The sequence below is a fragment of the Lemur catta genome, chromosome 4, assembly GCF_020740605.2.
Source record: "Lemur catta isolate mLemCat1 chromosome 4, mLemCat1.pri, whole genome shotgun sequence".
In the NCBI taxonomy this organism is placed as follows: Eukaryota; Metazoa; Chordata; class Mammalia; order Primates; family Lemuridae; genus Lemur; species Lemur catta.
The window spans coordinates 40434171-40461543 of record NC_059131.1 but is presented as its reverse complement, the minus strand read 5'-3'; the positions used below and the strand labels follow the sequence as shown (position 1 = coordinate 40461543).

The following is a 27373-nucleotide window of genomic DNA, read 5'->3' as shown; positions in this document are numbered from 1 at the left end:
AAGCAAAATAGAACTTATGAAATAATTGTTAAAGTAAGAAAAAGAATCTACCAGTTTCTCCTTTCCTTCGATGTTTGAATTTGCAGAATGACCTTTGGGATCAAAGAAATAAAAGATCTATTCCAGTATCACTATGTGTGGAGGAGGCAGAATCAGGCTTGTGGCAATAATATAAAGTTCTAAAGCCTTAAAGGTTTCTTCATTAATTAACTTAGAAAAGTTCAGTTGTTGGTTCTGAACAAAATGAAACAAGCGACTGTAGGAACAGAATAAAAATATCTAACTTCTGGGAACTACTCAAGGTATTCCTTATGACCTTTACACTGGGCACAGTAAAATGTAACAGCATTACTGGGTAATGTATTTGATTTCTTTTTTCTTCTCTATTTAAACCATCTTTGGATTCTGTATCTTCACCCTCACTACCCCTTCCTGTCTCTCTCTCCTCCCCACCCACTCCCTCATTTTACCTGTTCAGTGCATCTTCGAAATCCATCTCTGACTTTTTATCTGCAATACTGTGAACTTGTTGCTCATGCTTAATCTGTTCTGTTCTCCACCAACACAACTTCAAACTTGATTTCTCAAAATTCCTCCTGAAAACTCTTTCTCTAGCAGATTGATATTCTAGGGGAACAGGGAGATAATATTGGAGTGCCTGAGAGTGATGTCACTGTTCTAGAGCATCTTCCATCTAGAGCTTCCATGATGAATGTTATCCTGTTAAAAATATCCTGTTTCCTAAGGCGGCATATAAAATGAGTAATCTTTATATCCTCATTAGCAAGTAGGTAGTAAAATTCAAGGTGATTGTATGTATATGCAAATATATCAAGAGCAGTAGTAGTTCTTGGGGTTTTCTTGGTAATCTGTTTTAGAAGTAGTTACATTTTGTATGCTGACTGTATATGTTCTCTTTCCTGTTGTATTTATATTTTGCCCTTAAATAGTATTGGCAATTGCATTTAGGTTACAGATAATAGTGAAGAATAAGGTGTGTCTTTTTCTTTTTAACATACTTAGCAAAGCAATAACGTTGGGTATACTTAAAATAGCAATATTTTAATGTAATTATATGCATTGTTTCTCATATCTGTGTGGTCAGGTAATTGGTGATACCCCTGTGGCATGGGTATTTTGCAGAGGTTTGCCATTCAATTATCACATAAATAAGCAATGCCTTCCTGAATAGAAAGACATCAAAGCAAAAGGAAACCTATAACCCAATGGATTTTATTGTTCATAACTTCTCACCAGTTCCCTATGTTATACATAAAAATGAATTCCATTTTAGCTCATAAATATATTCTGTTGCTACCAGTTGGGAAATAAATTCACAATAACATAATAATAATTAAAAATCACCCCTCCTAGATAATGTTTTTACCTTTACCAGAGCCTTCAGTGTCTTAATCCAATGGGACAACCCAAATCTTTTTCCATTTTGGAGTCAAATGATGTTTGTAGTTACTTGTTTGTTTTATTGGAGAGCTTCTATCTTTCTTCAAATCTCAGCATATAAAAAGTCAGTGGTTTTGTCTATAAGGCATTGTTAACTTGACAGGCCTTTTCAAGGATATCCAAGTCCAGCCATCATGATTACATATAATCATAGGCTCTCCAGCTCCTCACTTCCCCAACTTTTGGATGAGAGGGAATTCAATACTTCATGAGGATACTATTCTTAATTCCAGACAGTTTTAGATAAAAAGTTATTTCTATTTTTAATCCAAATATCTTCTTCCCTGTAACTTCTCCATTCAGTCTTCTTGTTCCCTGTTAAGCTGCACAGATTTGGCTCAAACCATCTGACTTTGGTGGTCTTGAAAACAGCTTGTGTGTCTCTCCACCAGCCTCTTCCTCCCTGGGGCTGGCAGTCTCTGTTTCTAGAGCAGCCATTCCAGCTACCCACTGGAGGATGCACCCAAGATGCACCCAAGAATGTTGAAGTTTCCTCTAAAATGACATAAAAGAACTGGGGGAGGAGAAAGAGAGATAGGAAGAGAAAGATATATAAAAGAGATGCACATAGAGAAATAGAGAAACAGAGAAAGAGGCCAACAGCAAAAGGCAGATGTACCAGGAAGGAAGAGCATGGCCAAGGGCTGGGTGAACATGTGTCAACATTCCCTTAGACTTATTAGTCTTGATATTTTACTCCTTTTAATGCAGTCTACGGTTAATATATTTTGGCAATCCCGTAACACTGTTGATTCACATTGAGCTTTTAGCCAAAACAGGTCCCTTTTTAAAATAAACACAATAGTAATTTAACTACTGACTGTGACTAACAATCCTTTAAAGTCATTTAATTCTACAATTTCCATAAAATATCAGTACTCTTTTATTATATCTATTTTACAGGTGAATAAATAGAACCACAAAGAGGTTAAGCAACTCATTCCAGTTTATACAGTGAGTGGTAGAGCAAAGATTCCAGTCCATCTTGCCTATTTTGTGACTGTGCTTACACAGTTTTAATAAAATCCAGAGTATATTCATCTGTATTCATTTTATTTTGATGAAGTTGGCCCGTTATTTCATCCTCCTATTTTTAATTCTGACTCACCCCATGTGTTGACTATTTCTCAGAGTCTTTTCATAAGCAAATAATAATCATATCATTTTTTTTCTTATTCATAGCATTCATGGACTTGATGAATAGAACAGCCAAGGATGAAGTACAATGGTATGTGCTTTGAGCCTTTTTACCAAGTGATATGGATTCATGTGTCTATATCCTTTATTTTAGACCAGGACATTTATCCTGTTCTTGAATTAGCATCCATATGTGTTTTTCTGTGTTATTATCAAGTATATTATGATAGACTATTTCCAGTACTTGGTTTTAATTCATTTATACAAAGTATTTCTATTCTAATGGTTCACCAGTAGCCCTGTCAAATTATTTATTAGAGTAAAATTATCTACACTTGAATACCTCCCAAGTGGTTTTAATGGGGTAATTTTCAAAGTAATTGACATTTCAGTGATTTTGAATTATGAAAAATAGATTTCTACCGTTAGAGATCTTCATATGATCCTTATAATATAGATATAAAAAATAAATACCAGTGTATGTGTGTGAGGGTGTGTGTGTACACATACTCATACACGTATATACAAGTGTATGTATAAAATTTTAGATGCATATCCTTAGGCCAACTTTATTTATAACATTTTAATTTTGGAAATAGGAACTTGACTTTGTATAGTATTAATTATAGTTTCAATCCTGGAAACTTTTCAGAGTTCAAATACTGAAAGTAGCTCAGGTAGTGAACACAGTATTCAAATGGTAAAACTTGCTCAAGTAGTGAAGAGAACAGTATTTCTTTCACTTGTATGGCTTTTAGAATTATCCAAGTTCTAATCTTACATGATCTGACAACAAATATGTGCCTTTTTGCCTTTGAGGGAGCCATAGGTAACAAGAAAGGGAGCTGAATTTACAAATCAAAATATAGGCTATTTTAATCTTCCACCTTCACCTCTGAATTTCTTTCCAAATGGACTTTTAGAAAATAGAATTAAAAATTCTACATGTTGCAAATGATATTGAATTTCTGGATTTCTGTGGGGGTGTTCAGACAATTTAGTGTCAGTAAGACATGAATTAAATTGCCTGGAAATTTTATTAAATGTCCAGCCACGACAAGTACTCAGTGAGAAATGCTTGAACAAGTGGTGCCAGGTTGCTGTCCATTGACAGCAGCATAAATTGTCCAGCTTCTTTATCTTTGTTTCTGCAGCTATTTTCTCTTATCAAAGAGAGAAAAAAATGATTCTTTTTGCAAATAGAAGATGGTCAGAGGGTGAAACAAAATTAGCATGTATGTCTGTAATTGCTCAATCATCTCCCCCCAAAATCACTGCAAATGACTCTCTTTTTCTTTGCAGTAATAATTGTGCACCTGCTTTTCAGAACACAAAAGCTGGTTTTGCCTTTGTGCATAAAATGTGATTTGGAGAATTTGGGGATCATGCAACCACATATTTACATAATCAAATGGCAAACTGCAACTTATTTTAAGCTCATGGATACTTTGTTCTTCCTTGCCCAACAATCATGTAAACAATGCCAAAAGCACTGGTGTCTGTCTGACACTTGGGGAGTTAGCTTTGGTTTGTATTACACTGTATCAAGGACACATGGCAGAGTAATGGATACAAATGATTCTAGGACATTCTTCTGAAAATACCTCCTATTTTCTGGTACAAGCCAAAGCCATTTTTAGAATTTTTCATCTACCCACCTTGTGCACACTACAATTGTGTTCCCTGGGGGGAAAAGAAGTATAAGGTTTCTTGTTGATGATCCAAGAAATGTGAATAAAGTTGTTGGCAGATGGTTCGCACATTTCATTCTGAAATATCTTATAGTGACAAATAACAAGTGTATATAATTAGCTCTATGCAGATGGCATGCCAAGTGTTGGTATTCATCTCTGCAGACTTTTTACAAAGGCACTATTTTAAGAGTCAAGATTCAAAGACAGCCCATAAGCCCTCTAAAGAGGAACAAAGCAGAGTTTTACCAAAAAGGACCATGGTTGTCAAGAAAGCCTTTTCTAAACCAAATTTGCCATCTTAGATCCATGTTGTACTCCAAGGGGAGTAAACCCGACAGCGAGTTGTATCTGCACACAACTGGTGAATGTATTTTGATTGTTTTGATTGGATTGACAGAAGGGATGCACCAGTGAATTTTGGAGTGTGTGTTCACTGAACTAAACCACAGTACTCTTCTTTCTTTCCTCCAATCAACCAAACCTTTGCATCTACCTTTCTCTCCACCAGGAATGCTCTGCTGTCAAGTCATTTTATGGCTGCAGCCTCTTACCTGTCACCTTTTAGTTTAAATGTTACTTTCTCAGAAAGGCTTTCCTTCACCACTCCAACACTATTTGTTCCTTCCCACTTGCCAGTTCTTCTCATATTATCCTGGTTTATTTCTCTTATAGTTTTTATTATTATATTTGAGATAAGTGATAAGTGAGGACATTGACCATCTGGTTCACAGTTTTATCCGCAGCCTCAACCAGAGTGCAGGACAAGTGAGATTGACTTAAATATTATTTACGCAAATGACTTCTGTGAATGGCTCATGAACTCCACACTGATCATACTTATCAACATGTATAAGCTAATACTTCTCTGTATTTATTCAATATTAGAACATAAACAGTCAATGTTAATACATTGAACTAATGTTATTTCTGCTGTAAAGATTTTATTTTATTACTTTTCTTTCAATATTTGCTTTCATTTAGTTCAGTAGGTATATATGGTAGAGAATGTGGAGGCAGACCAGGACTGAATATAAGTAGGTAGTGTAGTTTTAAGTACTTGTTTTTTTCTTTTATGGCTTACCAATAAATAGGGATCATGCCAGATTAACACATTTATATATTGCCTGGTATTAATGACATACTGGATATACCAAAAGGGAAAGTGTTATCTAGCTAAAGAGATTTGATGCCTAGATTTTCATTTTGGTTCCTTCATAAATTTATTATAATTTAAAAAAACATTTTGTGTCTGGGCCCAATAATCTATATGTAATGAAATATTTATAATATCATATGCTTTCAGGATTTGATGGATAAGAGAGTTTACCCCAAAGAAACAGAGGTAGACATTATTCTGATTTTCTTTTGCAAGTTGCATTTTAAATTATTCTTTTAAAGAATGACATCTTTGAGTTTCCATTTTGGTGATACTGTATTTTTTCCCATCTCAGTTCACTGAAATTTTGAAAAGTCTCCTGTTTCTTTAAAGTAATTTGAATGTTTATCTTGATTCATCATCTTTTTCCAGATCTCAAATATTTGCACCTCTGGTTTTAAGCAGGAACAGCTGAAACTTTTGAGAACTCACTCAGTGAAACACAAACAACAGGTTTAAAGTACCAAAATGGAACATTACTTTCTTCCCCAGTGTCTTTTTAATTGTTAAATTTAAACGCTGTAGACTGAGTGTCCATAAAATGCAATGATTGCCTCAGCTGGAATTCTGTTGTCTTCCAGTTTCTTCATATATTTTTTTAAAAATGCAACTGTTTTGTTTTTAAAGCTTTTGCAGCTTCTAAGAATTTTCTCTATTTAAGCTTTTAGTGCACAAGGGAATCCTTATAGCAGCCCTGTTTTCAACTCTTGCAAAAAGTGGGCCACACTAAAGTCACCAAATCTCTAACCACTTAACTCCAGCAGGCCCCAATCTGCTATGAATGGAAAACAGCTAATCTTAATTGTTGCCTAATAAAGGGCTTCCTGAGAAGCATGTTTCTACGTGGTGACACTTCAGAAGCCATAGGAAGCCCAGCAAGTGGAGGCGAGAGAAATAGCTGCGTTATCTGAAGTCTCATAAACTGGGATAACACAAGCAATTTTCCTCTCACAGGACACTTTGTGGTAATGAGTGGGTTTAGGCTGTGTATTTTACCATGGTAAAATACACACACATATACACTGGACTAGAATTTATTGTAGGGGTGAAGGGAAACTTGCCCTTTCCCCCAAAAGTTTGCTGAAAGATCAACTCACAATTAAGGCAGATTAATAAGAGAAAGGTTTTTTTACCGTGCACACGGGGAGAATCACAGAGTGATTACCCAATATCCCAGGGGGATCCAGATATTTTTATACATGCCTTTTAGAGGGAAGGGGGGAAATGAGGAGTATAGGTAATTCTGTTTAGGGGCAGGTTGCTAGGGAATATGAATGGATGGGGGAAACAGATTGACTTGTAAATTAACCTGAGAGACAGGTATTATTACATGTTTTGATTGATTTGGGTCAGGTCTAGTTGCATTCTGTAATATATTGAGATAAAAGGAGAGGCAGGAAAGTCAGTTGCCCCATTTGATCTTTTGATCAAGCAGTCCAATTTATGCAGATAGAGGGAAAGCTCTCTCCAATGCTTTGTTGATTTTGAGGGGTCTGCAATTCAAAATACGCTTTATACCAAGAAGTCTTATTTTGGGATGAATTTCCTGAGCTCCTTCATTCACAATAAATATTTTGCTTTAATTGACAAAGATATGAAAGCAAATGTGAGTGAATTACTATTTTCCTCTTCCACGTTTATAGGTACCCAATTTAATTCATTTCCTTTTCATTGTGTTCATAATTCCAGGCCAAACTCCAAGGTCAATATCTCCTAAGCCAATCGACCAGGATAAGACAAATTTAAACAGTCTGCCTGCCCTCTTCTTCCATGAGGAGCACTCATGTCTTCTTCCATAGTTTTTTCCTTCAAGCAAAATAAAACATTTAAAATATTATTAATTTCTAGTCTAGAGTATACATGCCTGTTCTTTACCATATTATTAATATTTAGATTACACAGTCTGGGTCATCATTTTATCTAATCACAAGGAACCAGCAGACAAGCCGAAATTGAGAGACATTCTTCAAAAATAACTAACTTGTTCCCTTAGAGACCATCAATAACATGAAAGATGAAGAAAGGTAGAGGATTTTATAGATTAAAGAAATCTAAAGAGATAAGACAAATGAATAACCAAGGATTGCCTTTTGCTTATAAAGAACATTATTGGAACAGTTGATAGGCTCTGTAAAAGACCTATAGATTAGATACTATATCATATCAAAGTTAATTTCCTGACTTTGATAATTATGATTATGTAAAAGAATGTCTTTGTTAGGAAATTTACACAGAAGCATTTAGAAGTCAATGGGGAAGATGTCATAACTTACTCTCAAATAGTTTTTAAAAATGTACATGAGGGAAGAGAAAGAGAAAGTAAATGTGGGAAAATGTTTAAAATAATGGTAAAGGGCACATGGATGTTTGTGACTATTGTGTAACATTTATTTGAGTTTGAAACTATTCTAAAACAAAAAGTTAAGAATTTGGCTCTCTGTACTGAATTCTCCTTGGAGAAGGGCTGGCTTCTCCAGTGGGTGTTGAGCCTGACCTCTCCTCCAGGAACAGCCTCGCAACTGTGTCAGTTCTTCTAAACCCTTTTAAACGTTTGAAAATGTATATTTTCAACCTGCAATCTCTATGAAGTTAATATCTATAATTTATGAAGTTATATATCTATAATTTCATTTGCAATACTTGGCATTTCAAAGGTTCTAGTATTTGTATATTATTTTTCTACATTATATTGTTGTATCTACATTTTCTATATAAGACTGTGTATTTCTTATTTTCAAAATTCATTGTGTATGCCTTTCCAACATCCCCAAAACATTCAAGGTGATTTGCCATTAAGGAAACACAATAGAAACCATAAGAGGTAAATTATACTTACGTTGTTTATATGACATGTCGGGCACTATACAGAACATGTTCTTTATAAAAGTACTTATACCAATGTTCTGAGATGTTTTAAGCATTCCTGATGAGAAAAGAGGCTCAGAGAGGTTATGGAGGTATGAAATTTCCCCAAAGTCATACAGCTAGTGAATGGTAGAGTGAGAATTTGAACCTGTGACTTTCTAGTTCTAAGTTTATTCTCTGTTGACTACTATGCTAATCTGCATATATCACATACCTCTATACAAATGAAAGATCAAAGTCCATTTAGTGAAGATGTGGTGATATGATGAAAAGAAAATCATAATTAGGTAAACATTGTTAGGTGCGTGATATAATTACAAAAAGAGCATGAACCCTGTCTTTCATTGATGCAACAAGGAAGGCTAACAGTTTATCAGGGGAGAACAATACTTACTGGCCCCAAATTCTAGGAGTTTTCAAGAGTCTGGTGTTCTATATTTCTAACATTCCAGAACTTAGAGAAAATTCTGATTTTCAAATACTTCCTAATATAATGAACTACTATTAACAATTATTTTGAGTTCAAGATTTTATTAAAGACCTTGAAGAAGATGCACTTATGGGGGATGTGCCAGTCACTTTTGCCTCTGGACAATAATAATCTAGAAATTGGTATGCCCTTTAAAGGAAAAGATATCAAATAATCCCAGGTGAGCCAAACCTAAATATCATTTTTGAGGGTGCCAAGAAAGAGCTTTAATGAAGGCCAAAAATGGGAATTCAGCCATTGCTTCTTTGGGGCTCTGCAGTTCATGCATGTAAGATATTTTCCTGACTCTCCTCAACCTGTTCTCCATCAACATGCATGATTTCATGAGTCAATTTATCATAATTGTATTCACTCAATGCATATTCCACCTACTATCTGCCAGACACTGTTGTTAGGTGCTGAGGTTACATAAGTGAACAAGACAGACAAGCATTTTTTAGGGCTTATATTCTAAATGGGTGAGAAAGACAATAAAGTAGCAAAAGAAATAAACTATTCAAGAAGACAATGTCATATTTGATAAGTGTGCTATGAAGAATTTATGCTTGGCCTATAAAGCTGAGCAGTGTGAAGAGACTATGTGTAGATAGGAAAGGGCTGTCTGCATAGGTGACAGCTGTTGTAAGCTTTGATAGACTACAGCAGCCTTTCATATAAAAATCAGAAGAGTCAATTCCAGCAGATGGAATAGTAAGTGCAGAAGCCCTGAGACAGGTGAGTGCTTGATGTATTCCAGGAATAGAAAGAAAGCCAATCGGGCAGGATTACATTGAATGAGGAGGAAGAGGTAGGAGATAATGCCAGCATATTAGGAACAGCCACATAGGCTATGATAGTAGTTTGGATTTTGTTCTATATATGATGGGCAGTCAGCTGGACTGTTGTATGGTATGGTATGTATTTTAAAGCGATCTTTCTGGCTGCTCTTGGAGAAGTGGATTATAGAAAGGCAAGAGTAGAATAGATGAGAGGATGCAGTAGGTTGTGACAATAATCAGGGCAAAGATTAGGGAATTAGCTATAGCAGTGGAAATGAGAGGGCGGATTTGGGATATAGTTTAAGAGTGTAGCAGTCAGGCAGAACAGACTAATGGATGGATTGGAAGTGACTGAGGAATCTTCTATATTTTTGGCCCAAATAACTGGGTGGATACTTGTGCCATTGTAGAAAGAAATAATTTTATTCTGGTAATAAAATTACTTTCCGTACTATGACTATTCTGTAAATTTAGGCACTAAAAATGGCCTTTATAAGGTTTTAGTATTTTGTTCTCTGTTCCAATGGGATATTTTAATGGCAGACATTTCCTAAAGCATCAAATGACTTTTTTCTTCTAGCATCTATTTTTCTTCAGAAAGTCAGGATGCCAGAATTTTCTATTATTTGTAGGAATAAGATAAGAAAAGCTTACATGTTTATATTTTGGGGATTAATTGACAGCAAATTAAAGATATTAAGGATTAATTATAGAATTATAAATGATGACCCATAGATGAGCAAATATTGCTCAATATCCAACACACAAAATTATGTCTAGTACGTAATTACCATTCAGTAAATGTTTTTGGAATAATGCGTAAATTAAGCACTGAAATGCTTCCCAGGATGTGTGCTGTGAAATCTGGGCAACTCATGATGTGGTCTGTGATTAACTATAGCAGATTCACCAGAAAAGGAAAAAATCTGTTTCCTAGATACTTTAGGTTGAGGGTCAAGGCTTTTAAAATACAGAAAAATATTTCATTTTCTTGGTGTAGGAGCAGATAAAGGCATCAGTTCTTTCTTGATTTTGACAGTCACAGTTTTATCAGAGCTGTATCAGAATCTACAAGGTTCTACCAAGATTGTTTTGAAGACCTTGGCTTAGCAGGATTGAGGAGGATGCTCACAGCACCTGTGTTCTCACTGAGCCCTTGTGTCCAAACTCTATATTTTGGGCCAGTCCAGTCTAGTCCAGTCAGTCTCAACAACAGTCTGAATTCTGACTAGTTCCACTGAGCTCCTTTTGCTGAATTTACTTTCTTAGCCTAGGATTTGTAACCAAATAGGACTTTGTTAGGGCTGTTATACCAAGGTTTTGATATAATTAAACTTAGTCTTTGTATAAAGTTATTTATACAAATATATTTTCACATGGTACATAATTAGACTTAGGTTTTTGGATTATTAGACTTTTTGGCTTGAGAGTGTACCATTTGGTAATTTTTTTGGTTATTAACCTATTTATTCTCTTGCTTACTTTGCCTTTCCTATTCGCTCTCTCTCTCTCTCTCTCTCTCTCTCTCTGTGTGTGTGTGTCTCTCTCTCTCTTTATATATATATATATATATATATAAAATTTGGTTTTCTGTCTTTTTTTTTGCATTTTCCTGGATTTTCTTAATTCTTTTGAATTGATAAGGGAATCTTTCATAGGGAATGAGTGAAAGAATAAGCCAAATAAGTCTCAATGCTAATACAATCCAGTTCTGAGGGCTAATGGTTGGAAGTTTGTTAGATTGGTGACCAATTCATGAAAAGTACATTGGTCAAACTTTGTCCTGGTGTCCTGTAAGTCTTTGATAAGAACTCTCCTTGTTTTTTCAATTTGTGAAACAAGGCTCCTTTGTTTAATTTGTATTCCAGCTCTTACATCGTCATAAGGCCCCTTTCTAGCCTCTGCTTGGTTTGGGAACCTGAGATATTGTTTGTAAGCACACGTGACTATTGACCAAATATAGTGGCCTGTGTTTCTGGTCTGTTCTTGGTTTGTCTATGTCAAAGTCACAACCTTCTATTGGAAGAAGTCCTTACTTCCTCAGATCACCATTATATACAATCAGCAGTCTATTGTACCTGATCAGCGTAGCTCTCTCTTATTATAAAAATTAATGATTTCATCTTTGCCTTTTTATTTCAGATATTGAGTGGTAGTCTCATAATCCTTTGACAATTCTGGGTTTGTCAATATCTTGACTATAAAGACAAAAGTAAATTTATTGCTTACTAGAGTAAGACAGAACTATGTTAGTCAGGCAGTCTCCCCAAGGGCAGAAATCTGCTTATGTTATGTAGGGTTTTGAGAAGTACAGAGTTCAGGGATTAGTAGATTCTCAGAGGTGTAAGTGCTTTGATCACATCTATATATGTGTGGTAACTGTTGTTGATTGGCTGGCATTGAGTAACTATGCTTGTTGAAATGAATTCATCCCTGATTGACTTTCCAAAACAAAAGGCTGTGTCTGATCATTTGGCTTGTAAAAGTTACTCACAGAGGCTGATCTTAAGTGATGGATAAATGGGTCTAAAACCAATTCTGGTGGCTGCTTGTTAACTTAGATGCAAAACAATCAGTAATGTCCTAGGAGTATGGGAATCTCTCTTTATTTTCAGCACCCTATTTTCATTGTCATTCAGCCAAAGCTTCAGTGGTGACCATCAAGAGAAGAATTTCTCAATCTTAGCATTTTGACATTTTGGATCAGATAATTCTTTGTTGTATGTGTTTGTGGCAGGGAGGTTGTTCTGGGCATTGTAGGATGTTTTGCAACATATCTGACCATTACCTAATAGGTGCCAGTGACACCACCTTCCCCAAGTCATGGCAACCAAAAATGTCTTCAGACTTTGCCAAACATCCCCCTGGGGTGAGGGGAGATCATCTTCAGTAAAAAAAACAACAACAAATTATTGATGTAGAGAGGTAAATATCTCTAGTAAAGCTTTGACTTGGGAAGGGGACCATTATAAGCTAAATCTGAAGGGCAAAATATTAAAGTAGAAATGTATGAAAAAAAGAGTATGCAAAGGATTGTGTGACGTATAGGAGGATCTTGTTCCAATGGTTTTGGAAGAAAATTGTCTGTATCATGTCACAAGCAGCTTGTTCCAAGAAATATAAGTTAGCAGTAAATTTCCACAGAATATCAGCTTCTCAAAGCTTTCTGAAACCTCTGTTTATCTAAAGGGAGTAACATTTTAGTTCTGCTACAGGTCCCTTTCATTTTTTCCCCAGAGGATTGAAAATGATAAAGACAATAATGTTACTAAGTACATGGCAAAGCTTTACAGAATTCAAAAACATGTATAAATGTTCCAGTGAAATATGGCCTATATCACCGGATAGATATGTTAGAATGTTCTAGGTAAAGAATACAAAATCTAGTGGGTTTTTTTATGTTTTATTTTGACTCTGTTCTTGTGGCTGTTGTGGCTTTTGTTAGGGACATGATTCAACCAAGTTATAAAATAAACAATAGATACATATTTATAAAAAATAGATAGATGCAATATCCATTTGGAGATTCTCAAAGGATTTTTAGGAGATTATTCTAATTTATGCTGCACCTTTATAAATTTCCAGATTTATGTAGTTCAGATGAGGCATGAATTGGCCATGTTTTATGCTATCTAAGCAAAGTTTTTCCATTAGTGTTTAATATTTTGACCAATTTGTCTCTAATGTGGTGGGTTGTTTTATTAAGGGTCATGACAAATTAATCTGATGTTTTATCTGGTACTATCAGGTGTTTATCCTGGTTTTGCTGCATCTTCTCTTCAGTTTTTATAATTCTGTTATTCCCATTTCCTGCCCAAGAATTTGGGGAGGGAGCAGATTTTGTGTTTCTATGATGGAATTCTTGAATTTTTCCATGAATTTATTATTTTTGTTGTTTTTATATGAGGTCATTGAATATGAACTTCTATAGCTTGAATGTCCTCTCCAAAATTCAAATGTTGCCAATGAGATAGTTTTAAGAGGTGGGGCCTTTAAAAAGTGATTAGGTCATGAGGGTTCTTCCCTTGTGAATGGGATTAAGGCCCTTATAAAAGAGGTTTCATGCAGCATTCAGCCCTCTTGCCCTTCTGTCTTCTGCCATGTTAGGACACAGAAGTAAAGCCCTCACTGGACACTGAAGGCTGACACCCTGATCTTGGACTTCCTAACCTCTAGAACTGTGAGAAAATAAATTTCTGTTTTTTTGTAAGTTACCCAGTCTGTGGTATTCTGTTATAGCAACAAAAATGGACTAAGGCACAGATTTATGTTGAAATGGTGTTTTTAGATTGATCATCATCTAAAAGTTTTTATGTGTCAACTTGGCCAGGTCATGGTACTCAGAAATTTGATCAAACATATCTGGATCTTCTTGTGAAAGTATTTTTTTTAGATGAGATTAATATTTAAACCAGTAGATTTTGACTAAAGAAGATTACATTCATAATGTACAGACTCATTCAATCAGTGGAAGTCTTTAAGAAAAGACTGACATCTGAAAAAGAGAAAATTCTGCCAGCAGACTACCTTGGGACTTGAGCTGTAAAATCAACTCTTCCTGAGTCGCCAGCATGCTGGCCTACCCTGCAGATTTTGGACCTGAAAGCTTCCACAGTCATGAATATGTCTCTGCTGATTATACAGTACAGTCATGCACTGCATAACAGCATTTTATAATGACATTTTGATCAACGATGAACCACAAATATGACAGTAGTCTCATAATATTATAATGTAGCTGAAATATTCCTATTACCTAGTGGCAGTTGTAGCCATTGTAACATCATAATACAATGCATTACTCACATGTTTGGTGTGATGCTGGTGTAAACAAACCTGCACTGCCAGTTGCATGAAAGTATAGCACATACAATTATGTACAGTACATAATATATGATAATGATAATGAATGACTGTGTTACTGCTTTAGGTATTTATTATACTTTTTATTATTTCAGAGTGTACTTTTCTTTACTTATAAAAACAAGTTAACTGTAAAACAGCCTTAGGCAGGTATTTTTAGGAAGTATTCTAGAAGAAGGCATTGTTACCATAGTGAATGACAGCTCTATCCATGTTATTGCCCCTGAAAACGTTACAGTAGAACAAGATATGGAGGTAGGAGACAGTGATATTGATGATCCTAACCCTGTGTAGGACTAGGCTAATGTGTGTGTTCCTGTCTTAGTCTTCAAGAAAAAAGTTTAAAAAGTTAAAAAAAAATAAAAAATTTTAAAAATAGAAAATAGTATAAAGACATAAAGAAAATATTTTTGTACAGCTGTGTTTGTACATTAAACTAAGCATTATTACAAAAGAGTAAAAAATCTAAAAAAAAATTAACAAGTTTATAAAGTAAATAAGTTACAGTAAGCTAAGGTTAATTTATTATTGAAGAAAGAAAAATATTTTTAATAACTTTAACATAGCCTAAGTGTCCAATGTTTATAAAATGTACACTCGTATACAGTATTGTCCTTGGCCTTTACATTCACTCACCACTCACTCACTGACTCACTTAGAGCAACTCCAGTCCTGCAAGTTCCACTCATGGTAAGGGGACCCTATATAGGTATACCATTTTGTATCTTTTATATGTATTTTTACTGTACCTTTTCTATGTTTAGGTATATTTAGATATATAAATACTTACTACTGTGTTACAGTTACCTACAGTATTCAGTACAGTGACATGCTATACATGTTTGAAGCATAGGAGCAATAGGCTATACTATAAAGCCCAGGTGTGTAGTAAGTTATACCATCTAGGTTTGTGAGTACACATTATGATGTTTACACAATGATAAAAATTGCCTAACAATGCATTTCTCAGAACATATCTGTGTCATTAAGTAACACCTGACTGTTTATCTTTTATTAGGAGTATCAATCTTTATAATAGCATTCAATTTAGGCATCAAGATATCAGGTAGTTTATGAATTTGCTGTTACTTTTTGTGGGGTACTGCAGGAGATCAAGAAACCTGTTAGTTCCTGTAGCATTTAAAATCAGTGCATTATTCAAAAAAACATACCAGCTATTAATATATATAGATATATAGTTACTCTTATTTTGGCAGTTCAATATACCCTATGGGGACATAAGTTCAGTCGTTTGTAAAATTTTATTTCTGGAAGGAACTGGATCCTAACAAAGAGCCTAGACAATTTATTGTGTATCAAGCTTTTTATTCTCAATTTATTTTTAATATAATACTAATTAATATCTAGTATTAGGACAGAATTTGGTACTGGAGTGACCAAAAGTTTTGTTGTGGCCATGGACACTTATTGTATTATAAAAACATAATTATGAGATTTTTCTTCATTGGGTAAGGGTATTCGAGTTGCTTAAGAGTGTTATAGAAATGAATGGTAATATGAGAAAGAAAGGGTAACAATATTTCATAATTATTTAATCGACAAGTAGAAAAATGTTGAGTGATTTTATTTAGCAAAGGGGATTTACTGCATATTAACATCAGATTTCAAGTTGATCCTAGTTCAAGATCAAGTCTGGATGCTTTGACTACTTTAGTTGAGGAATGTAATTGCTCTGAGACAAGGAGACTAAATCTTGCCTACTGAATAAGCATGGATTTTAATGTGTTATGGATTTTTATGTGTTGTGTTTTTGAGGTAATATCCCTAGAACATGAAACAATATTCTCATGTTAATGCAAAGAGAACTCAAATCAGTAGAGGCTGAATGTCGAATCCAAAGTCACATAACTAACAAGGGGCAGAGCCAGAACTTCTACCTGAGTCTTCAGCTCCTTTTCCTGATAGCAGGGATGGCAAATGCAAATGCTTTAAAGGGCAGACAATGAGAGAAGCATCCAGGGCACGTGCAAAAATATTTTTTAAAATATGTATTTCTTCACTTACCTCTTAAGTCTACAATAAGAAAAACATCATCACACATGTGATGATAAATGGTAACAGATGTATGACTTAGGATCAGGAATGGAAAAGTTATGAAAGGTTAAACTTACCTGAGAGCCTAACATTCAGATAAAATAGCTGCTAATTTGGTTAAGATTCTTTCAGTCCTTTTCTATGCTCACACACATACACACACATTAAATTGTATACACATGGAATCATGTCTAGGACACCTTCTTATGCCATTAAGTTTGTGTATGTGTGCATGTAATCATTCTATAATATCTGAATATTTTTCCATTGCATAGTTGTACTATAATTTAAATGGTAAGTCAGTCATCTATTGATGGACACATGAGCTGTTTACAATTTTTTTGTGTGTGCTGAACTAAATCACACTGCAATATATGCCCATTTATTTAAGACTTTTTTATGCCTATTACTGCAGGGCCAAAGTTTCCATGCATTGAAATTCTTATTCTGATTGCCAAAATGGGTATTCCAGAATTGCTTAAACACTTGCTCTGAATTAGCACTTTTAAAAAGAAGAAAGTTGATAAACTTATGCCACAGATGATTAAGGGCAGCTTGACTTACTCAGAAGCATTTTCATTTTCAAGGAAGATACTTGGAGAACAGAATGCATTAATGCAAAAGGGAAGAAGCATTAAAGATATGATTTGTAGGAAATCCTTCTAAAGTCCCAGAACAGAAACCATTATTTATGCCACCCAGCTAGGAAACAAATAGATTTATGTGGGCTGAGAAACATGGTGTTAGTGCAAAACTGAAAGTGTTAACTAATCATTCCTTTTTTAAGTTGTATGTTTTCCTCAACAAATTTGCTAGAAGCTTTGATTGCTGACTCCTGGTTACTAGGCTAATAAAAGGGTGTAAAATGATTCAGGCACTCAGAATACACAGAACCCTTTTTAATCAAGAATTTACATATTTAATCTTTTAATTCTACCTTCACATAATGCTTATATAGTCAGACATCAGATTAGCCCCTGGGGGAAATCCAAAGCAGCAACCCTCATTATGAGGTAAATAAAAATAAAGGGCAAGATGAAGAGAGAGCTGTTTTATGTGTGGATGGAGCAAAAGGGCTGAAAGGATTTTGGTAAGGAAAAAGAAAACTGGTGGTTTAACTGGAAGGAAGGTACATATCTATTACAGGAAAGAGAATGAAAAATTGAAATTTGACTCTGATCACTGTAATTATCAGTAATGGTCAATTGTAATTATTATAATTTAGAAAAATGAAGGAATCTGGCTGGCACTCATGCATTTAATTACCATGTTATGACCACACCATTTGGAAAGCTTTCATTTGCATTCATGTAGATGAATAATTTCTTTTTGATTTAATGAGAAGAAAGCAAACTTCCTCTGCTTTGCTTTTTATCTTAACAATCTGCTGGAGAAATTTCTCATTCATATTCCTTTTATGCAGATGATCTGCATTATGATCATAGAGGTATAGCAAGTTTTTCTGTGTTTTGTTGTAATTTCTCCTCTTTTGAGAGAAGCATTTAGTCCTCAGTGGCCTACACCTCATCAATGAATAGCAAGATCTAGTTACCAAGCACTCTTCAAAGTGGAGCAACTCATTGGATAAAACATATTTCTCTTTTGCATTTAGAGATTACTTTATACTGTTCTGCTGATAAGAGTGTTCACATTCATTTTATTATGTCACAGCTGCTTTGTGAGAGGATATATATCTTTACTTTTCAGATCAGAAATCTGAGTCAGAGAGTTGCATTTTTCTTTTTCTTTTCTTTTTTCTTTTTTAATTATTAATTTATGTGCTATGAGGCAAGAGTCTAAATTAATTTTCTTAGTGATTATTCATTATGCCAGTGCCACTTGTTTTTTAAAAAAAACTTTCCTCTTGAGTTCATAATATCACTTTATTATATATTAATTTCTCTTACCATTTGGGTATGTGTGAATACATACATATATGTATACATGTATATGTACATATATTTGTAGACTCACTACTTCCACTCTTATTTCAACACAGTAGTATTTTGATCACAACAAATTTATCGTCAATTTAAATATTACATAAGAGAACTTTCTCTAGCATATTGAAACAAATAATATAGAAGAATAATACAAATACAAATACAGAAGAATCTCTGAAAAATAGTACAAAAGATTTTAAAAATTCAATAGATAAATGGATAAAGGATACTGACAATTCACAGAAGAATTGCCACAACCCCAGTAATAGTCAAGAAAATGTGAATTAAAATCCAGAATGAGACTGATTTTTACCCATTAATGAATGAAAAGAAAGTAAACATTAAAAAAGACTGCTTTTTATAAGATTATGTATATTTTTATGAACATAGAATAAGTTGTGGAAGGGTATACACTACAACTTGGGGAAATGGAGTTATGTCAAATGAAGCAGGTGTAAAAACAGAAGTGAGATTATAAACTTCTTTAATATGCTTAACTTTTAAAATATATTTATGTATTTTGCAATTAAAAGATTGACCATGATGAAAATTAGAAAAAATGCAATTGGTGAACACCTAAAGAATTATAAAATGTTAAAAAGAAATTCAGAAGAATAAAGAAATGTTCTTATCAAAAATCTTAATTTGGATTCTTAAAAATCAGGCACTGAAATAAAGATTTGTTCTCAACTAGTTTATTTGGGAAGTGATACTAAAATATTCTGGTATAGGAGTGGCAAGGTGAAACAGGAAAGGCAGTTAAATAAGGGCCCAAAGGGCCACTGCAAGTTATCCTGGCCAAGGGCCCAAAGAGCTGTTTATGTTCCAACTCTCGTCATATGGACATTGATTCCAGAGGGGGAGACATTAGTTAATCTTTTGAAAAATAGTTCAAATCAGAGTATTCCATCACGTTAAATAGTCTCATCTGCAACTGGTAAGCATTAGGATTAATGTGTATGTGTGCGTACACGCACACATCTTTTCTCTTTTACCAAAGTGAAATTTAATTGATATTCCACAGGTAAAATGAAGGGCCTATAGGAAGAGAGACTGCAGTTTCTTATACATACCTTTATGCCTTCTCTTTTAACTAAATAGCTGTCCAATTTAATATACATATTCTTATATGTTTACATCAGCTCCTGTTTTTAGAACCTTTTTTTCATATTTGGTTATTTTATTACTAAGTGCAATAGTGTAACATTGTGAAACTTTAAATAGATTTCAACATTTCAAAATTTTCTTAATTTTTATTCTTAAGATGGGCCATGTACATTTGAAAGCTTGAAAAATCTTTCTTAAATACATGAAATTGCTATCTTGTTACCCAGGCTTTGCAAATGAATTACAAGTGGATTAATTTTTAGGAATAAATCTACTCTTCATTAAATTCTCATTTAAATTTTGGTGGCTTTGGTGTTGAATGAAAGGATGAAATCTTTCTTTAGATAGATCTGTTGGATCAGCTGTCTGTGTGCTTGTCATATTCTTTGTTGGCCACCGATTTGACATCCATTTGACTTCAAAATGACTAAGAAACAAAGTGATTTCTCTCGTGTATCTTTTCTGTAGTCAACCTTGTTTAGAGCCTGTTTGTTGACTTTTTTCATTGTAATACAATATGAGATTGTTTTTACAATACTGTGTCCAATGTATTATTATTTTCTTAGATTTGTAGAAGAATTAATGAGATACGTTTATGTAAATCACTGCAACAGAGTTTGCAAAAATATGGCAAATGGATGTGGTTAACAAGGGGGTAGGATTCAAAGACAATTTTATTTTTTTTTAAATCTAGGAAAAGGCTGAAGAAAATCTATGTTTGCAAGGAATACTGGTAGTCTTATTAGGTAAAAATAATTTAGACAGTTTTCCTTCTATAGCTTCCTAGGTATTCTGAATTGTAAATCTCATTTCTGAAAATGTATCTAGGAATGATAACATGTTTAGAAAAAGAACTAAAATGCAAATAGCGATAACTGAATAATTATGTAACTTATATCCATTGTTAGTAACCATTGATTTTGAGAGAAATAAAAGTAAATTTCCTTTTAATTCCATTTATATTCACACTTCCAGCCCTTATAAACCTTGGCAAACTAGTTTTGAAATAAAATTCATTTCCCCAGGAAAATAAAACTAACCTGTTGGAACTGAAGTAAACACCATCTTCCCAGTATTCATTTTAATCCACATCGATATTTTAAGAAAGTTGGTTAATGGCCAAGTAGTTATCCTGCTGTGTAGAATTCTGTAAATAGCCAGACCAGGCCCTCTAACTGGAGGAGTTTTTTAGTCAGCCCTCTTTGTTATGATAGAAATCCAACTCAGCCATACTTAAGCAAAAAAGGGCATTTATTGATTCTAATAAATGAGAAGTCCAGAGAAGGAACAGGCTTCATGTGCAGATGGATTTAGGGATATAAATAAGGTCATTTAAGTCCTTCTCTCCTCCCCTCCCCTCTCCTCCTTCTTTTCTCCCTTAACCCTCTTTTTCTCTCTTTTGGCCTCATCCTCCTCTACTGAAGCCAGTCTTATAGCTCTTGATTCATATCTGGTCAGCCAAACAAACTAGGTCAATCCAGTGGCTTAAAAGAAAAAAAACCTCTATTTTATATTTTTTTATAGAAATTTTAGGAGGGAATTAAGGTTAAATGAGATCGCAAGGGTGAGGTTCTAGGTTGGTAGAATTGGTGGCCTTATAAGAAGAGTAAATGGAAGAAATATCCCTCTCTTCATGTACACACATCTAGGAAAGGCCATGAGAGCACATAGCAAGAAGCATCTGTCTGCAAGCCAGAAAGAGAGATCCAACCAATCAGAACGTAACCATGCTGCCGCTCTGATCTCAGACTTCCAGCCTCTAGAATTGTGATAAATAAATTTCTGTTGTTTAAGTTACTCCGGTCTATGATATTTTGTTATGGCATCCTGAAATGACTGACATTCTTATATCCCCTTTTAATTTAAACTATTATAATTTGCATTTTCCCTATTTTTACTAGATTGTTCATAGCTATGTCTATTTTTTATAAAGCGACACCTCTTAAACTTATAGGCAATTGCTATTATTATTCCAGTTCCAAAATCACCTATTTCAGCATTTATCACTTAGTATTCTGTTATTTCTTTCATTTTGTTTCCATTCCTTTCCCTTGTTTTCCTTTTGCAGTCTTTTTATAATACCTTGAGTTGAATGTCGTGTTTATTTTCTGCCTTTTCCTGGCACTCAGATTTGGGAAGAATATGAAATTTCATCTGAACACAACTTCCATTTGCATACATCTTGGGCTGCATCTTAGAGATTTTAACAATTTGTAATTTTGTTTTGGTGTGGTCACTGTTTAGGAGTGGAGATTCATCTGGATGTCTCTTTCTTTTTCTGACTTCTGTTTCTGTCACTAAATTTTTTCTGATTCTCCTGCCTCCCTCTTTAACTTATGTGGATCTTTGTGATTACATTGGGCCCACCCAAATAACTCAGGATAATCCCCCAATCTCAAGATCTTTAATTTAATCCCATCTGGAAAGTTACTTAATTTGTAGAAAACCATATTCACACGTTTTAGGGATTAGGATGTGGATATCTTTGGGAGGCCATTATTCTACCTACCATATCAGCCATTCCTTAAAATTTTTTCTCCAAACCTTCCATGAATGGGGATTGTCTAAGTACATTGCTATAGTCATTTGCTTTTCATTATAAGTGGAATGTAGATCTGCTGATCTGACAGTATCACCTATTTTTTAAATTGCAGAAAAATATTCAATAAATTGAATTTTAGAATCGTTGTGTGACTATATGATGGTTTTGACATTTGGATGACTTAGATATATTTCAATAATGCTGTGTTTTGGCTTTGTGTTTTAGTCTGCCACTCAGTACAATAATGGTGTTTTTCATGTTTGAAAATGTGCCAAAAATAAATTTCTAATTAAAGTGATTACTAATCTGCTAACAAAAGAAGGAAAAATATAAACTAATCATATATTTCTGCAAAGGTTAGAAGGATTAAATAATGAATTAATTAACCCTGTCTTCTATTCCCCCAAAGGAAGATAGTACAAATACCTTTTTTTCATGACTTAGTGGACCTGAGTTTTGGAGCTGTTAAGGAAAGAATGATGCAATGTTTGTTAAAGATACAGATGAACCATGTTTTATATGTATTTTTTTCTAATTTTGACCTCAGATATAGTTATTACATGAACAATGTATAGAATTTACACCTTCTATTTATTTTTAAGATATATATAGGCCTCCCTCAAAGGGTTACTGGCTGAACATGCTTAATATTGATTTTTATTTTCTTCATATTTTGTCCAAACAGAAACCTCTGATCATTCTCTTTTAAAACATTTTTATATTTGACAAAGAAAATATTTATTTATCCTAGCCCTGAATGCCTTCCTTACCAGCTGAAAGCCTGGTACTTTTTAAAATAAAAAGAGTTCTGAAGGCTATGTTTCATCAACCAAAATATAAAATATCTCAGATTGATCTGGCCAAAAACAATGGCAGCAGAAGTGCCTTGTGAGTATTCAATCATTTTCTGAAAACAAGATACACCACTGCAGATCTTCTAAAGGTCAAAGAAATGAGAAGATATGAAGGAAAAAAACAAAACAGAACAAAAAACCTCAAGTCATGTATTGATCTTCGTGGCTTCCAGTTTAGTTACACAGAGATTATTATCAAACTATCTAAAAGAGAGGGGTTCCAAAATCAAACATACCTATTTATTTTTAATAGAGTGTTGTTAGAATAATATTGAATTTTTAAAAGATTTTTTATTTCAGCATATTATGGGGGTACAAATGTTTAGGTTACATATATTGCCTTTGCCCCACTGAGTCAGAGCTTCAAGTGTGTCCATCCCCCAGATGGTGCGCACCACACCCATTAGGTGTGAATATACCCATCCCCTTCTCCCCCTGTATCTGCCTGTCACCCGATGAATGTTATTACTATATGTGCACTTAAATGTTAATCAGTTAAAACTAATTTGATGGTGAGTACATGTGGTGCTTGTTTTTCTATTCTTGGGATACTTCACTTAGTAGAATGGGTTCCAGCTCTATCCAGGATAATACAAGAGGTGCTAGATCACCATTGATTTTGTGGCTCAGTAGAACTCCATGGTATACATAGACCACATTTTATTAGTCCACTCATGTATTGATGGGCACTTGGGTTGTTTCCCCATCTTTGCAGTGTGAATTGTGCTGCTATAAACATTCCAGTGCAGATGTCTTTTTTATAGAATGTCTTTTGTTCTTTGAGTAGATGTCCGGTAATGATATTGGTGGATCAAATGGTAGTTCTACTTGTATCTCTTTGAGGTATCTCCATATTGCTTTCCACATAGGTTGTACTAGTTTTCAGTCCCACCAGCAGTGTATGAGTGTTCCTGTCTCTCCTCATCCAGACCAACATTTATTGTTTTGAGACTTTTTGATAAAGGCCATTCTCGCTGGAGATAAGTGATTTCTCATTGTGGTTTTGATTTGCATTTCCCTGGTGATTAGAGATGTTGAGCAGTTTTTCATATGTTTGTATCTTCTTTTGAAAAGTTTTTGTTGATGATCTTTATGGCAATGACATTACATGACTTTTTCAAGTGGCCATGTTGGAAAGGTCTAAATTTACATTCAAGAGTTCTTCATTTTTATCGTTAAATATTAAAAATTGATAAGTAAACACTATGCTAAGCCAGAAAATAAAGGGCTATGGAGGCTGTAGGATTAGACTGCCTCTTACAGAAGGTAAAGTAGTGTGTAAAGTTCACACTGTGATCTTCTAAAGTAAGGACCTTTGGAATAATTTCTGTTGGGTCAAAATAAAAGTGAAAAATAGGTAGGAAATATAGAGGAAGAGAAGTAAGAAAACTTAGAAGAGAGAGATGATCTTGAGCTACTTAGAAACTTCTTAGTTTACACATTTTTAAAAAAAGTTTGACGTTAGTTTCTGATCCTGCTTTTTCTTGGAAAGGGTATGGTTAGGTGAAGATGAATAGGCTCTTTTTAAAAAAAAAAACTAAAGCTATTTAAATGTCATAAGTTTGAAGTTCCAGGGATAAAAATTTGTTTTATTATTAAATTTGTACATAGAAATATTTATAACATGTTTAGGTTAAAATGAATAAACATGTAATAAACACTAGCATATCAGTACTCAATTAAAGAAATTGAGCATTAGCAGGAATCTTGAAATGCCTTGGTTCCCCCTGACCAATCTAGTCCTTCTTTCCTCACCCATAAATAACTCTGGCCTCAACTGTTTTTATATAATTCCTTTGCTCATCTTTATAATTTTATTCATGTTTTGTTTTCCATACTTTTGTTTTTTTTAAATTTTAAAATATTTAATACACAAATAAAGATTTTATGTACTCAAGGTATACAATGTGATGATTTGATATATGTCTCCATTGTGTAATGATTATCACAACCAAATTAATTAACATTTCCATCTCTACTCATGCTGTACATTAGATCCCCAAAACTTGTTCATCTTATAACTGAAAGTTTGTACCCTTTGATCAACATCTCCCCATTTCTCCCTACACCCCAGTCCCTGGAAACCACTGATCTATATATTCTTTGTTTCTATAAGCTCATTTTAAATGTCACATAAAATTGTGTATTCTTCTGAAGATTGCCTTTAAAATCATTGACAATGAGTTTCCAAGGTTTATCTGTGTATATTTCTGTAGGTTGTACAATGTCATAGTAGATTAGTCTATAAATATCCAATCATATATTAAGCCAAGTTTCTGTCCATGGACATTAGGGTTGTTTCCATTTTTCCTCCTATTACAAAATAATACTGCTATGAATATTTTTGGATGTGCATTCTCATACACAGAGGGAGGAGCTGTCTTTGGTGTACATGAACAGCAGCAAAATTTCTGGGTCATTAGGACTAAAATTTCTGTATGAACAATTTTCAGTTACCTGAATATGCCAGATTGTTTACTATAGTGGTTATCTTCCCACCAGCAGTCTCTAAAGGGTCTAAATCCATATCCTTGTGAACATGGTCTTATGAAACAATTTAATTTTTATCTGTATAGTGAATATAAAGTATTATCTCTTTGAAGGCTTTCATGTGTATTTCCCTCATTACTAATGAAGTTTAGTATCTTTTTGTATGTTTATTGGTCATTGCTTTTCCTTTTATGTGTTGGATCTGTTCATATTTTTCTGACTTTTGTGGCTGCTTCTTGGTGGTTCTGCTAAAAGAAAACAAAAAGACAAATGAGAAAAAGCAATTACCCAGCATTCTCAGGGGCACAGGAATGCGTAGAGCCAATAGGACACAGTGGCAACTCAGTTCGTAGGGAATAAGACACTGTGTAGTGGTGACTCTGGCTCCTGGGACACTGTGAGGCCAAGAACAGCAGCAAGAAGGACCCTGGAATGGTGGAGCACAGCTGTTGCTTGAGTCCTGGGGGGCAGAAAGCAGCATAGTAATGACTGCACTCCATGGATTGAGGGGTCAGTGTTTGAGCAGCTCAGATTCTAGGGGGCTAGTTCAGTTCCAGGGAAGCAGTATATTAAAATTGTTTGGACTGTAGGACAGGGTGTCTCAGCTCAGCCAATCCTCTGTTTTCCTGGGATGCAGGGTATCACATCAGCTCAGCCTTGGGATGTGCAACTGCTTGGTTTGGTTAAGGATCTGATTCCCTGGCAGGTGATGCAGCCCTAGGGATGTGACTGCTTTAGGTGGCCAAGGCATCATTTCCCCAAGATGTAAGATGCAGCTTTAGCTTCGGCACAAGGAGGTGTGACTGTTCTGGGTGGCCAGGGTACTGTGTGTTGCTTCAACTCAGGCATGGGGCCAGTAATTGGTTTGTGGTCTTATACCACATACACAAATCAGCTAAAAATGAATTAGACTTAAATATAAGATTTGATAACCTAAAACTCCTAGAAGAAAATATTGGAAAAAAGCTTCTGAAGATTGGCCTTGGCAATGATTTCTTGGGTATGAAAGAAAAAGTGTAGACAACAAACGCAAAAAATAGGTAAATGGGATTGCATCAAACTAAAAAGCTTCTGCATAGTAAAGGGAGCAGTCAACAGGTTGAAGATACAATCTATGTAATGGAGAAAATGTTTACAAACCATATATCTAATAAGAGGTTAATATCCAAAATATAAAAGGAACTCCTGCAACTAAAAGCAAAATAAAACAAAACAAAACAAAAAACAAAACCAAAATAACCCCCCCTGATTTAAAAATGGGCAGAGGAATTAAGATAATTCCCAAAAGAAGACATGCAAATGGCCAAGAGGTATATGAGAAAACATCATTAATCAGGGAAATGCAAATTAAAACCACAGTGAGACATCATCTCATACATGTTATGATGGCTTTCAGCAGAAAAACAAAAGGTAAATGCCAGCAAGGTTGTGGAAACAAGGGAACCCTTATATAAGGTTGGTGACAATATATTAATAAATTGGTACAACTGCTATGAAGAACAGTATAGAGGTGCCTCAAAAACTAAAAGTAGAGTAACCATATGATTCAGCAATCCCACTTTTGGGATATATATCCAAAGGAATTGAAATTTGCATTCTTATGTTCACTGAAGCATTATTCAGAGTAACCAAGATGTGGAAGCAGCCAAAATATCCATAGATAAATGAATAGATGAAGAAAATGTAGTTTATACATGCAGTGGAATATTATTCAACCTCAAAAGGAAGAAAATCCTGCCATTTGCAACAATATGGAGGAATCTTGAGGACATTATGTTAAATGCAATAAGTACAAATATTCCATGATACAACTTATGCAATAAATCTGCAACAGTCAAACTCATAGAAGCAGAGAGTGAAATGGTGGTTGCCAGAGGCTGTGCAGAGAGGTAAACTGGGAGGTATTAGTCAAAGAGTATAGATTTTCAGTTATGCAAGATAAATGAGTCTTAGAGATC

The 27373-nt window shown here is 34.4% G+C and overlaps 1 long non-coding RNA gene across 2 annotated transcripts in view; it reads left to right on the top strand.

Moving 5' to 3' along the window:
* Window positions 1–299: 299 nt before the first annotated feature.
* Window positions 300–27373, top strand: part of LOC123636436 — a 259288-nt gene continuing 232214 nt past the window's right edge. For both annotated transcript variants that reach the window (XR_006734535.1, XR_006734534.1), the window contains exons 1-2: window positions 300–355; window positions 2644–2689. This is a non-coding gene — a long non-coding RNA (uncharacterized LOC123636436). The remainder of the gene's footprint in view (window positions 356–2643; window positions 2690–27373) is intronic.